The sequence below is a fragment of the Bos indicus genome, chromosome 19, assembly GCF_029378745.1.
Source record: "Bos indicus isolate NIAB-ARS_2022 breed Sahiwal x Tharparkar chromosome 19, NIAB-ARS_B.indTharparkar_mat_pri_1.0, whole genome shotgun sequence".
Lineage (NCBI taxonomy): Eukaryota > Metazoa > Chordata > Mammalia > Artiodactyla > Bovidae > Bos > Bos indicus.
The window spans coordinates 659,741-675,314 of record NC_091778.1 but is presented as its reverse complement, the minus strand read 5'-3'; the positions used below and the strand labels follow the sequence as shown (position 1 = coordinate 675,314).

Genomic DNA, 15,574 nt, shown 5'->3' with positions numbered 1-15,574 from the left:
ATTTTCTTTTATTTCACTGAAAGAATACTGCAGATACCACAACAAAAATAAAAACATGTGCAAATACATCTCCTTGTGAACCATCTGTCATGTATACTTGGGCCTGGGATGGGGGGGATATCCATTAAATACATTCTATTCTTGTATACATTAAAATATAAAACATAAAACACACAACAATTCCATTCACCATTGCAATGAAAAGAATAAGATACTTGGGAATATATCTACCTAAAGAAACTAAAGACCCATATATAGAAAACTATAAAGCATTGGTGAAAGAAAGCAAAGAGGACACTAATAGATAGACAAATATACCATGATCATGGATTGGAAGAATCAATATAGTGAAAATGAGTATACTACCCAAAGCAATTTATAGATTCAATGCAATCCCTATCAAGCTACCAACGGTATTCTTCACAGAGCTAGAACAAATAATTTCACAATTTGTATGGAAATACAAAAAAACCTCAAATAGCCAAAGCTATCTTGAGAAAGAAGAATGGAACTGGAGGAATCAGCCTACCTGACTTCAGGCTGTACTACAAAGCTGCAGCCATCAAGACAGTATGGTACTGGCACAAAGACAGAAATATAGATCAATGGAACAAAATAGAAAGCCCAGAGATAAATCCACAGACATATGGACACCTTACCTTTGACAAAGGAGGCAAGAATATACAATGGTTTAAAGACAATCTCTTTAACAAGTGGTGCTGGGAAAACTGGTCAACCATTTGTAAAAGAATGAAACTAGAGCACTTTCTAACACCATACACAAGAATAAAGTAAAAATGGATTAAAGATCTAAACGTAAGACCAGGAACTATAAAACTCCTAGAGGAGAACATAGGCAAAACACTCTCTGACATACATCATAGCAGGATCCTCTGTGACCCACCTCCAAGAATACTGGAAATAAAAGCAAAAATAAACAAATGGGACCTAATTAAACTTAAAAGCTTCTGCAAAACAAAGGAAACTATAAGCAAGGTGAAAAGACAGCCTTCAGAATGGGAGAAAGTAATAGCAAATGAAGCAACAGACAAACAACTAATCTCAAAAATATACATGCAACTCCTACAGCTCAATTCCAGGAAAATAAATGACCCAATCAAAAAATGGGCCAAGGAACTAAATAGACATTTCTCCAAAGAAGACATATAGATGGCTAACACATGAAAAGATGCTCAACATCACTCATTATCAGAGAAATGCAAATGGAGACGACTATGAGGTACCATTTCACATCAGTCAGAATGGCTGTGATCCAAAATTCTACAAGCAATAAATGCTGGAGAGGGTGTGAAGAAAAGGGAACCCTCTTGCACTGTTGGTAGGAATGCAAACTAGTATAGCCACTATGGAGAACAGTGTGGAGATTCCTTAAAAAACTGGAAATAGAACTGCCTTATGATCCAGCAATCCCACTGCTGGGCATACACACTGAGGAAACCAGAAGGGAAAGAGACACGTGTACCCCAATGTTCATTGCAGCACTGTTTCTAATAGCCAGGACATGGAAGCAACCTAGATGTCCATCAGCAGATGAATGGATAAGAAAGCAGTGGTACATATACAAAATGGAATATTACTCAGCCATTAAAAAGAATACATTTGAATCAGTTCTAATGAGGTGGATGAAATGAGCCTATTATACAGAGTGAAGTAAGCCAGAAAGAAAAACACCAATACAGTATACTAACGCATATATATGGAATTTAGGATGATGGTAACAATAACCCTGTACACGAGACAGCAAAAGAAACACTGATGCATAGAACAGTCTTTTGGACTCTGTGGGAGACGGAGAGGGTGGGATGATTTGGAAGAATGGTATTCAAATATGTATAACATCATATATGAAATGAGTCGCCAGTCCAGGTTAGATGCACGATACTGGATGCTTGGGGCTGGTGCACTGGGATGACCCAGAAGAATGGTATGGGGAGGGAGGAGGGAGGAGGGTTCAGGATGGGGAACACATGTATACCTGAGATATTAATTTAATTTTTTTAATAAAAAATAAATAAAATAAAATATAAACACATGCTCAAACATAAATACACACATATAGTATAGACAGGGCTCTATGTATTTTAAAAGCATGGGAGAAAACAATAGCAAATGAAGCATCTGACAAAAAACTAATCTCAAAAATGTACATGCAACTCCTGCAGCTCAAAACCAGAAAAATAAACAACTCAATCAAAAAATGGGCCAAAGAACTAAATAGACATTTCTCCGAAGAAGACATACAGATGACTAACAAACACATGAAAAGATGTTCAACATCACTCATTATCAGAGAAATGCAAATCAAAACCACAATGAGGTACCATTTCATGCCAGTCAGAATGGCTGTGATCCAAAAGTCTACAAGCAATAAATGCTGGATAGGGTGTCAAGAAAAGGGAACTCTCTTACACTGTTTGTGGGAATGCAAACTAGTACAGCCACTTTGAAGAACAGTGTGGAGATTCCTTAAAAAACTGGAAATAGGACCCAGCAATCCCACTGCTGGGCATACACATCGAGGAAACCAGAATTGAAAGAGACACGTGAACACCAATGTTCATCGCCACACTGTTTATAATAGCCAGGACATGGAAGCAACCTAGATGTCCATCAACAGATGAATTAATAAGAAAGCTATGATAGGAAGGCGATCCTAAAATGGCGGAAGACAAATTCATCAAAAGAACATTTAAATGCTGAGTAAAATCCACAAAACAACTTCTGAATGCCGGCAGAGGACATCAGGCACCCAGAAAAGCAGCCCATTGTCTTCGAAAGGAGATAGGAAAAATATGAAAGACAAAAAAAAAAAAAGAGAGAGAGAGACAAAAGAGGTAGGGACAGATCTCCGTCCCAGAAAGGGAGTCTTAAAAAGAGAGAAGTTTCCAAACACCAGGAAACACTCTCACTGACGAGTCTGTGCCGAGCCTTGGAAGCACAGAGGGCAACATAATAGGGAGGAAAAATAAGTAAATAATTAAAATCCATGGATTACAAGACCAACGGTAACTCCCCAAGTGGAGAAACAGCACAGACGCCTGCACCCGCCACTAGCAAGTGGGGGCTGGGCAGGGAGGTGCAGGCTGCATTGCTTAGAGTAAGGATCAGGCCAGAATGCCCCCAAGGGTAATCAGAGCAAACTAATTAGGGCTAGCAAACCAGACTGTGGGATAGCTACCACGCAAAAAGCACTAAGACACCGCCAGGCCCGCACACAGAACAAAGGGCAGAACAGAACTAACTGGCTGCAGACCATCCCCCTCTGGTGACAGGCAGCCAGAGCTGGAGGGGGGAAATCGCAGCCCCAGAGAGACATTATCTACCAAACTGCAAGCAGGCTTCTTTGCTTACTAAGTCTTCTTGGGGTTCTGGACAATCATCCACCTGAGAAGGTGTGCCGGTTGTACACCCAGAAAACCGAGTAGCAGGGACAGGAGAGGCGATAAGTCACAGTGACTGTGCTCGCCAAACACCTCATCACCCAAGCTGCTCGGAGCTGGAAAGGGCTCAAAACGCAGGCGCAATGGAGTCTGTGCCTCTGAGGACTACCCAAGTGCCTGAAGCTGAGCGGCTTAGACCTAGGAGGTGCATGCAGCCCAGGGCCAGCCTCGGACAGTTCCCGGCAGAGCAACCTAGAGCTTGAGCTGTGTGGGCAGGGAGGGTGCACGTGCCGTGAGCAGGGGCAGGCCCAGTGTGGCTGAGACACTAGGAGTACACACCAGTGTTATTTGTTTGCAGTGTCCCTCCCTCCCCACAGTACGACTGAACAAGTGAGCCTAAAAAAGCGTCCTCCATCGCCCCCTTGTGTGAGGGCGGAAATCAGACACTGAAGAGACCAGCAAACAGAAGCTAAAACCGAGGGAACTGCCTTGGAAGTGACAGGTGCAATAGATTAAAACCCTGTAGTTAGTACCTACTACATAGGAAGGGGCCTATAGATCTCGAGAAATATAAGCTGGGCCAAGAAACTATCTGAAAATGAACTGACCCCACACCGCCCACAACACCAGAGAAAGTCCTAGATATATTTTTACTATTTTTACGATCATTCTTCTCTTTTTTTTTTCCTTCTTCTTTTTTTTCTTTTCTTCTCTTTCTTTTTTTTCTATTTTTTCTTTTCTTTTTTTTAACTTTTTAAAAAATTTTAAGTCCTCTATCACTCCTTTAGTTTTCATTTTTATAACTTACTATTACTTTTCATAAAAGACTGTTTTTTGTGTGACTTTGTTTTTTTCTTCTTCTTCTTTTCTTTAATATTGTATTTTTGAAAATCCAACCTCTACTCTAGAATTTTAATTTTTTCTTTTTGGTATTTGTTATCAATTCTGTACCTTTAAGAACCCAATCTTCAGTACCTATATTTATTTGGGAGCAAGATTACTGGCTTGACTGCTCTCTCCTGCTTTGGACTCTCCTTTCTCTCCACTAGGTCTCTTCTGTTTCCTCCCTTCCCCTTCTCTTCTCTACCCAACTCTCTGAATCTCTAAGTATTCCAGATGGTGGAGGACACTCAGGGAACTGATTACTGGCTGGATCTGTCTCTCTCCTTTTCATTCCACCCTTTTATCCTCCTGGCCACCTCTGTCTTCTTCCTCCCTCTTCTCTTCTCTGTATAATTCCATGAACATTTCTGAACGGTTCAGACTGTGGAGCTCACATGATGCTGCTGCTGCTAAGTCGCTTCAGTTGTGTTCAATTCTGTGCAACCCCATAGACAGAAGCCCACCAGGCTCCGCCGTCCCTGGGATTCTCCAGGCAAGAACACTGGAGTGGGTTGCCATTTCCTTCTCTAATACATGAAAGTGAAAAGTGAAAGTGAAGTCACTCAGTCGTATCCAACCCTTCGCAACCCCATGGACTGCAGCCCACCAGGCTCCTCCATCCATGGGATTCATGGAGCTCACATAAGGAAGTGATTACTGGCTCTTCTTTTGATTCCACCTCATCTCATTTGGGTCACCTCTAACTCCCTCCTCCCTCTTCTCTTCTCCATGTAACTCTGTGAACCTCTCTGGGAGTCCCTCACTGTGGAGAAACTTTTCATCTTTAACCTAGATGTTTTATCAATGGTGCTGTATAGAAGGAGAAGTCTTGAGACTACTGTAAAAATAAGACGGAAAACCATAAGAAGGAGGCTTAAGTCCAAATCCTTAGAACATTATAGAACATCTGACTCCTGGGAACATTAAGTGATAGGAGCTCATCAAACGCCTCCATACCTACACTGAAACCAAGCACCACCCAAGGGCCAACAAGTTCCAGAGCAAGATATACCATGCAAATTCTCCAGCAACACAGGAACACAGCCCTGAGCTTCAATATACAGGGTACCCAAAGTTACTCCAAAGCCATTGACATCTCATAACTCGTTACTAAACACTTCACTGCACTCCAGAGAGAAGAAATACAGCTCCACCCACCAGAACACCGACACAGGCTTCCTTAACCAAGAAACCTTGACAAGCCAGGATACAACCCCACCCACAGTGAGGAAACTCCATAATAAAGAGAACTCCACAAACTGCCAGAATACAGAAAGGCCACCCCAAACTCAGCAATATAAATAAGATGAAGAGACAGAGGAATACCCAGCAGGTAAAGGAACAGGATAAATGCCCATTAAACCAAACAAAAGAGGAAGAGATAGGGAATCTACCCAATAAAGAATTCCAAATAATGATAATGAAAATGATCAAAAATCTTGAAATAAAAATGGAACCACAGACAAATAGCCTGGAGGCAAGGATTGAGGAAATGCAAGAAAGGTTTAACAAGGACCTAGAAGAAATACAAAGGTGTCAACAGATAATGAATAATGCCATAAATGAGATCAAAAACACTCTGGAGGCAACAAATAGTAGAATAACAGAGGCAGAAGATAAGATTAGTGAAATAGAAGATAGAATGGTAGAAATGAATGAATCAGAGAGGAAAAAAGAAAAACGAATTAAAGAAATGAGGATAATCTCAAAGACCTCCAGGACAATATTAAATGCCACAACATTTGAATCATAGGAGTCCAAGAAGAAGAAGACAAAAAGAAAGACCATGAGAAAATACTTGAGGAGATAATAGTTGAAAACTTCCCTAAAATTGGGAAGGAAATAATCACCCAAGTCCAAGAAACCCAGAGAGTCCCAAACAGGATAAATCCAAGGCAAAACACCCCAAGACACATATTAATCAAATTAACAAAGATAAAACACAAAGAACAAATATTAAAAGCAGCAAGGGGAAAACAACAAATAACACACAAGGGAATTCCCATAAGGATAACAGCTGATCTTCCAATAGAAACTCTTCAGGCCAGGAGGGAATGGCAAGACATACTTAAAGTGATGAAAGAAAATAACCTACAGCCCAGATTACTGTACCCAGCAAGGATCTCATTCAAATATGATGGAGAAATCAAAAGTTTTACAGACAAGCAAAAACTGAGAGAATTCAACACCACCAAACCAGCTCTCCAACAAATGCTAAAGGATATTCTCTAGACAGGAGACACAAAAACGATGTATAAACTCGAACCCAAACAGTAACGTAAATGGCAACGGGATCAAACTTATCAATAATTACCTTAAACGTAAATCGGTTGAATGCCCCAACCAAAAGACAAAGACTGGCTGAATGGATATAAAAACAAGACCCCTACACCTCAAAACATGGGACACATACAGACTGAAAGTGAAGGGCTGGAAAAAGATATTCCATGCAGATAGAGATCAAAAGAAAGCAGGAGTAGCAATACTCATATAAGATAAAGTAGACTTTAAAATAAAGTCTGTGAAAAGAGACAAAGAAGGACACTATATAATGATCAAAGGATCAATCCACGAAGAAGATATAACAATTATAAATATATATGCACCCAACATAGGAGCACTGCAATATATAAGATAAATGCTAACAAGTATGAATGGGGAAATTAACAATAACACAATAGTGGGAGACTTTAATACCCCACTCACACCTATGGATAGATCAACTAAACAGAAAATTAACAAAGAAACAAAAACTTTAAATGATACAATAAACCAGTTAGACCTAATTGATATCTATAGGACATTTCACCCCAAAACAATGAATTTCACCTTTTTTTCTCAAGTGCACATGGAAACTTCTCCAGGATAGATCACATCCTGGGCCATAAGTCTAGGCTTGGTAAAGTCGAAAAAATTGAAATCATTCCAAGCATCTTTTCTGACCACAATGCAGTAAGATTAGATCTTAATTACAGGAGAAAAACTATTAAAAATTCCAACCTATGGAGGCTGAACAACACGCTGTTGAATAACCAACAAATCACAGAAGAAATAAAAAAAATAAATAAAAATATGCATATAAATGAATGAAAATGAAAACATAACAACCCAAAACCTATGGGACACTGTAAAAGCAGTGCTAAGGGGAAAGTTCATAGCAATACAGGCATACCTCAAGAAACAAGAAAAAAGTCAAATAAATAACCAAACCCTACACCTAAAGCAACTAGAAAAGGAAGAAATGAAGAACCCCAGGGTTAGTAGAAGGAAAGAAATCTTAAAAAATTATGGCAGAAATAAATGCAAAAGAAACAAAGGAGACCATAGCAAAAATCAACAAAGCCAAAAGCTGGTTCTTTGAAAGGATAAATAAAATTGACAAACCATTATCCAGAATCATCAAGAAACAAAGGGAGAAAAATCAAATCAATAAAATTAGAAATTAAAACGGAGAAATCACAACAGACAACATACAAATTCAAAGGATCATAAGAGACTACTATCAGCAATTATATGCAAATAAAATGGACAATATGGAAGAAATGGACAAATTCTTAGAAAAGTACAACTTTCTAAAACTGAACCAGGAAGAAATAGAAAATCTTAACAGACCCATCACAAGCACGGATATTGAAACTGTAATCAGAAATCTTCCAGCAAATAAAAGCCCAGGTCCAGATGGCTTCACAGCAAAGCAACCTAGATGTCCATTGGCAGATGAATGGTTAAGAAAGCTGTGGTACATATACACAATGGAGTATTACTCAGCCATTAAAAAGAATACATTTGAATCAGTTCTAATGAGGTGGGTGAAACTGAGCCTATTATACAGAGTCAAGTAAGCCAGAAAGAAAAACACCAATACAGTATCAGATCAGATCAGATCAGTCGCTCAGTCGTGTCTGACTCTTTGAGACCCCATGAATCGCAGCACGCCAGGCCTCCCTGTCCATCACCAACTCCCAGAGTTCACTCAGACTTACGTCCATCGAGTCAGTGATGCCATCCAGCCATCTCATCCTCTGTCGTCCCCTTCTCCTCCTTCCCCCAATCCCTCCCAGCATCAGAGTCTTCTCCAATGAGTCAACTCTTCGCATGAGGTGGCCAAAGTACTGGAGTTTCAGCTTTAGCATCATTCCTTCCAAAGAAATCCCAGGGCTGATCTCCTTCAGAATGGACTGGTTGGATCTCCTTGTAGTCCAAGGGACTCTCAAGAGTCTTCTCCAACACCACAGTTCAAAAGCATCAATTCTTCGGCGCTCAGCCTTCTTCACAGTCCGACTCTCACATCCATACATAACCACAGGAAAAACCATAGCCTTGACTAGATGAACCTTTGTTGGCAAAGTAATGTCTCTGCTTTTGAATATGCTGTATAGTTTGCTCATAACTTTCCTTCAAAGGAGTAAGCATCTTTTAATTTCATGGCTGCAGTCACCATCTGCAGTGATTTTGGAGCCCAGAAAAATACTAACACATATATATGGAATTTAGAAAGATGGTAACGACAACCCTGTATGCGAGACAGTAAAAGAGACACAGATATATAGTGCCAGGAGCTGGCATATTGCATATTGAGTGCATATTGCATATTGAGTGCATATTGCATATTGAGTGCAGCACTTTCCACAGCATCATCTTTCAGGATCTGGAATAGCTCAACTGGAATTCTATCACTGCCGGGAGCCAGCATGAGGAATTCTGCCCGTGGCAAAAGTCATGAGGAAGGAGGTTTGGCATATGCAAAGGCAAGATCGAGCCTCAGGAGTCCCCCTGGAAATTCTCGAGCATCTACCCCCAAAACCAGAGTCTGCCTACTTTCTGCTTTGTGCTTTCACCTACACCTCTGACTTTACGGGGGGCTGTCCCCTACTACCTCTCTCTGAAAAAAGAGTTAGCTTACAGCTTCAGTTAATAATTCCTGGGTGTGACAGTGTTTCAACCTACAAACTTCTTTGGAAATCCTCTAGCCTGCCTGAATAGGTTTTTCCAGCCACATGTGATTGTTCAGAGCCTCCCAACTGTGAGAGGCATGAGATGTTCTAAACTGTCTAAATACAGATTCCTTTGAGCAGTTAAAAGATTGATTAGAAATTGTATTGGTGAAGGGTTTTTCACTTGTTGGGCCAATGTTTGCTGTTAAGTCTCCGTATCCCTTACCTGCTGTGTCCCTGGCAGTGCATTGATTAATATAATTGGTGTAAGTAGTAGCTTTAATATTTGTAACCTTGGACCCTTGAGTTAATTCTTTTTTGTTGTAGCCCACCACACCTTTGCCCTATAGGAATGCAACTTTAATGTTTTTGGAGGGTGGCGCCTGCCTAATCCCCTTTAGAGAAAAATAAGTTTTCTGAAGAAAGGGTCTTAAAATGTTAACAGGCCTCCAGGCCAGAAGATGATGTAAATCACCTAAACTTTTGCATATGATAAGTTTGCAGGAAGAAAGCCTGGCTTGCTGCCTGACTCTACCCCTTCCCCCATTATCCTCTATGCATAACTTAAGGTATAAAAACTACTTTGAAAAATAAAGTGTGGGCCTTATTCACCGAAACTTGGTCTCCCCATGTCGTTATTTCTCTCACCTTCTGGCTGAATTATTCAGCCTCTTTTCTCCACTGAATTTTCCTACTGAGCTATCCTCATTCTATTACTCTTTATATCTTTGATGAATATTTAAATAAATAGGTCGCCTATGCTGTCTCACCTTCGAATACCCTGGATCAGCCGGGGCTGGACCCCGGCAGTATAGAAAAGTCTTTTGGACTCTGTGGGAGAGGGAGAGGGAAAGGGAGAGGGTGGGGTGATTTGGGAGAATGGCATTAAAATATGTATAATATCGTATAAGAAATGAATCGCCAGTCCAGGTTCAATGCAGGATACAGAAGCTTGGGGCTGGTGCACTGGGATGACCCAGAGGGATGGTATGGAAAGGGAGGTGGGAGGGGGAACACATGTACACCCGTGGCGGATGCATGTTGATGTATGGCAAAACCAATACAACATTGTAAAGTTTAAAAATAATAATAATAATAAAAACACCCAGGACCAATCTCCTTTAGAATAGACTGGTTGGATTTCATTGCAGTCCAGGGGCCTCTCAAGAGTCTTCTCCAACACCAGGAAATGCAAATCAAAACCACAATGAGGTACCATCTAACAGCGCTCAGAATGGCTGCTATCCAAAAATCTACAAACAATAAATGCTGAAGAGGGTGTGGAGAAAAGGAAACCCTCTTACACTGTTGGTGGGAATGCAAACTAGTACAGCCACTATGGAGGACAGTGTGGAGATTCCTTAAAAAACTGGAAATAGAACTGCCTTATGATCCAGCAATCCCACTGCTGGGCATACACAGCGAGGAAACCAGACTTGAAAGAGACACATGTACCCTGATGTTCATCGCAGCACTGTTTATAATAGCCAGGACATGGAAGCAACCTAGATGTCCATTGGCAGATGAATGGATAAGAAAGCAGTGGTACATATACACAATGGAATATTACTCAGCTATTAAAAAGAATGCCTTTGAATCAGTTCTAATGAGGTAGATGAAACTGGTGCCTATTATACAGAGTGAAGTAAGTCAGAAAGAAAAACACCAATACAGAGTATTAATGCATATATATGTAATTTAGAAAGATGGTAATGATGACCCTATATGTGAGACAACAAAAGAGACACAGATGTAAACAACAGACTTTTGGACTCTGTGGGAAAAGGCAAGGGTGGGATGATTTGAAAAAATAGCATTGAAACATGTATATTACCATATGTGAAACAGATCACCAGTCCAGGTTCGATGTATGAGACAGGGTGTTCAGGGCTGGTGCACTGGGATGACCCTGAGGGATAGGATGGGGAGGGAGGTGGGAGGGGGATTCAGGATGGGGAACACAGGTACACCCATGACTGATTCATGTCAATGTATGGCAAAAACCACTAGAATATTGTAAAGTACTTAGCTTCCAATTAAAATAAATTAATTAATTAAAAAGAAAGAAAGCTGTGATACATATACACAATGGAGTATTACTCAGCCATTAAAAAGAATATATTTGAATCAGTTCTAATGAGGTGGATGAAACTGGAGCCTATTATACAGAGTGAAGTAAGCCAGAAAGAAAAACACCAATACAGTATACTAACACATATATATGGAATTTAGAAATATGGTAACAATAACCCTGTATACGAGACAGCAAAAGAGACACAGATGTATAGAACAGTCTTTTGGACTCTGTGGGAGAGGGAGAGGGTGGGGTGATTTGGGAGAATGGCATTGAGACATGTATAATATCATATATGAAACAAATTGCCAGTCCAGGTTCGTTGCAGGATATAGGATGCTTGGGGCTGGTGCACTGGGATTACCCAGAGTGATGGTACGGGGAGGGAAGTGGGAGGGTGTTTCAGGATGGGGAACACGTGTACACCTGTGCTGGATTCATGTTGATGTATGGCAAAACCAATACAATATTGTAAAGTAATTAGCCTCCAATTAAAATAAATAAATTTAAATTAAAAAAAGCATGTACTGTCCTTCATCTCATTTCTGTTTTATAATTTTAAAAAACTTTTAAAATATGAATTAATTCAAATGTATATGGTACATTCTGTTGTCTTCACTGTCTTTTAGCTTTTTTCTTTCACTGGTCAAGAGAGTTATCTTTGACAACAACCAGTCTACAAAGAGACAATAAGGAATGTGAAAGAGAAGTAATTTCTAGAATAGAAGAAGTTATAATTTCCTTACTTCATATCTCATCAAACATTAAGTACACGATAAACTAAAACAGGTAACAAAATCACTTTTTATTAATACTAGTCAGTGATGTACTAGCTACTTCTGGAACTAAGATGAAGATTCTTCAACTAATCATGTTTTTTGAGAAACATGAATTGTAATCACTTTCTGTACTCAACTGAATATATTCAAGCATAGCAAATGCTTAGCCTTAGGTCTTAGAGTATGCTCTCTCCAACACTAGTGTCTCTTCCATATGGTTTTGAACTGGTAAAGAAATGTAAATTCATTCAGATCTATGCCCTGACATAAAAAAAAAAAAAATAGTAAGGCTCAGTGAAGAGCTTGTAGAAAGTAATGTACTTCATAAATGGCATCTAGATTTATATCAAATTTTCTCAAAGATCTTTTTCAGATAATTTTAATTACTGCAGAATAGACAGCTATGCCTCTCTAAAGAGGGATGCATGGCTAGAAAATTTCCTGACTATAAAAAGATTATTACAGAAAACAATGTTCTGCCTTATTTTACAGATGTACAAAGTGTTACCACATGCAAGTGTAATTGTCTTGATCATATTCTCAAAAGTTTATGCAAGAATAAAGAAGAATGGATAGAGGGAATTGCTCCTCCTTGACTGAATTCATTTTCTTGGAAATTACTGACCACACTGAGATCAAAGTTATCCTATTTACAATTATTTCTCCTTGTTTATCTCATCAGTCTTCTGGCAAATCTTGGAATGATAATCCTGATTAGGATGGATCTCCAGCTGCACACACCCATGTACTTTTTCCTCAGCCACATCTCCTTCTGTGACATCTGCAATTCCACAGCAATTGGGCCGAAGATGCTGGTGGGCTTATTTGCTAAGAACAAAACTATCCCCTTCTATGACTGTGTTCTGCAATTCTTGGTCTTCTGTATCTTTGCAGATTCTGAGTGTCTCCTGCTGGCAGTGATGGCCTATGAGTGGTACAAGGCCGTCAGCAGCCCCTTGCTGTGGGGTGTGCTTCCTGCTCATGGCAGGGGTTTACATGGTGGGAATGGCAGATGCTCTGATACACACAACATTAACATTCTGTGGGTCAAATGAGATTAACCACCTTTTTTTGTGATGTTCCTCCTCTCCTATTGCTATCTTGTTCAGATACACAGGTCAATGAGTTAGTGATATTAACCGTTTTGGGCTTCATTGAACTGAGTACCATTGCAGGAGTTCTCGTCTTTTATTGTTATATTATCCTTTCAGTCTTGAAGATCCACTCTGCCGAGGGGAGGCTCAAAGCTTTTTCCACCTTCACCTTCCACCTAACTACTGTGCTAATCTTCCAGGGAACTCTGTTCTTCATGTATTTCAGGCCAAGTTCTTTCTACTCTCTAGATCAAGACAAAATGACCTCGCTGTTTTACACCATTGTGATTCCCACATTAAACCCTCTGATTTACAGCCTAAGGAATGAAGGTGTGAAACAGGCCCTAGTAAAATTGAAAACTAAATTGCATTTTTAAATATTTATATCATATGTATGTGTACATCCACACACACACATATATATATAGTACTTGTTTAATTAAAAAATATAAGACATAACACGTGAGAAACATAAATTTCTCAGATTCCTAAATAAAGAAGTATTTGGATTAAACCTCAATCCTAAAATATATTACAATTCCCCTCACAAGTCTGCTTAGTGTGTGTCTAGAATTTAAATGTTACACTGTTTTTTAAAAAACGTTTGACTTTTCTAATTATGGTAATTTTTGTTTCAGTTTTTCATTCAAATACTATTTCAATTTCCCTAAGACTTATTGTGCTTTTATTGATCATTTTCAGCGCTTATTTCCTTTATATGTTGTAGTACATCTTGTAGATAGTGTACTAAAAGTTGATAGTGTTAATATTAAACATTAAGGAATAAAACATTCAAATAATTCATAATAAGCCTTAAAATCATCATGAAATAAAAATTGAGGGCTGTAAATCTAAATGCAAAATGTCTAAAACTATTATAAAAGATATGGCCATATATTTGAAGGACAATAAGCTATGGAGAGACTGTTAATTATCCATTGAAATTTTAAAACCTAAAAACCAATGATTATCTTAAGTTTTCTAGTTGCCATTCTAAAATATCCTTATGTGAATGTATTTCAGAATGAAAATAAAGTCAAACAATTTATTCTGTTATTCAAAATGTCGTTTGTGAGACTTTATGGCATATTGGGCTTTCCAGATGTCTCAGTTGTAAAGAATCTGCCTGCCAATGCAGGGGATGAAGGAGACATGGGTTTGATCCCTGGGTCAGGAATTCCCCCTGGAGGAGGAAATTACAACCCACTCCAGTATTCTTGCTTGGAGAGTCCTATGAAAAGAGGAGTCTGGCAGGTGACAGTCTATAACATTGCAAAGAGTCAAACATGACTGAGCTCACACACATGCATGGCATATTAGGAAAAATTCCCATGGTGGAAAAATACTGCAACTAATTCTTATTTTAGATAAAGATTTATTGGCTTCTAATCTTAGCATATTTTATCATTTTTATCAAACACTTTTGGAACTGTTGCTTATAAAAAGCAGCTTGACCAAAGCACTGTCTGAAAGTTAAAGTCTAAGACAAATAGGGCATCAGTGGATTGTGATGTAACATATTATCTAATTAATCCATCACTATTCATATGACAGATATTTGTTACAGTATCTAAAGACTGATGTGGTTTGCATATTGGTCCGTTTTATTGGATCTAATGTAAATGTTATGAAAAAGAAAGAAATTTGAGCCCATCAGTTGATAGCCAAAAATAGAATTGCAGCAAACAACATCTAGATAATATCTGGCTTTCATGTCTGGAATTACAGAGGTTAAAGATGAAATTATGGGAATACTTTTTAGGGAATGTATAACTCAAATAGAAGTTTGGACATGGTGTGTAAAGACTCCTATAATGGCATTTTCTAGAAATAGGGAGCAACATATCAAAAGGCTCTGATGTATTCTAGCCAGTCTACTTCAGTGTTCATCACAATTGTTCCTTTTCTCTATATTACATCCCTCTGACATATCACCGATCTTGCTGGAAAATATCTTTGTTCAAGTGCAGTATTATCAGTGACAGTGGATAATGTGTCAATATTATAGTCAAGTTTCCATTCTGAGTCCCTTTCTTCATCCTTGAATTTAAATTCTTAATGGTAAATGTGGCTTGATGATAGACTCGATTACCTATACAACACAGAGAACAGAAAGATACTTAGTGGACATAGGCTCTAAAACTATATTTGATAGAAAGAGAGCAGTAGTAATGTTCAATAAACAAATACATAAAAGGGTTTCTGTTTAAGCTGGAGGGAGTGACGTTTAATCTCACTGGAAATCTCTCTCCCCAGTTAGAAACATTCTTTGGACCAGGTAATGATGCCACTCTAAATGGAACGCATCACTCTCCCTTTGTATCTCTCAGATCCCCCTGTGTAAAATGGGGACTTCAGTCAGATTACATATAAGGTCCTTTCCCATTCTGTTGTTTTCCTCTATTTCTTT

The 15,574-nt window shown here is 39.0% G+C and overlaps 1 pseudogene; it reads left to right on the top strand.

Moving 5' to 3' along the window:
• Positions 1–12,638: 12,638 nt before the first annotated feature.
• On the top strand, positions 12,639–13,541 carry LOC139177731 (olfactory receptor 5W2-like; annotated as a pseudogene).
• The last annotated feature ends 2,033 nt before the right edge of the window (positions 13,542–15,574 follow it).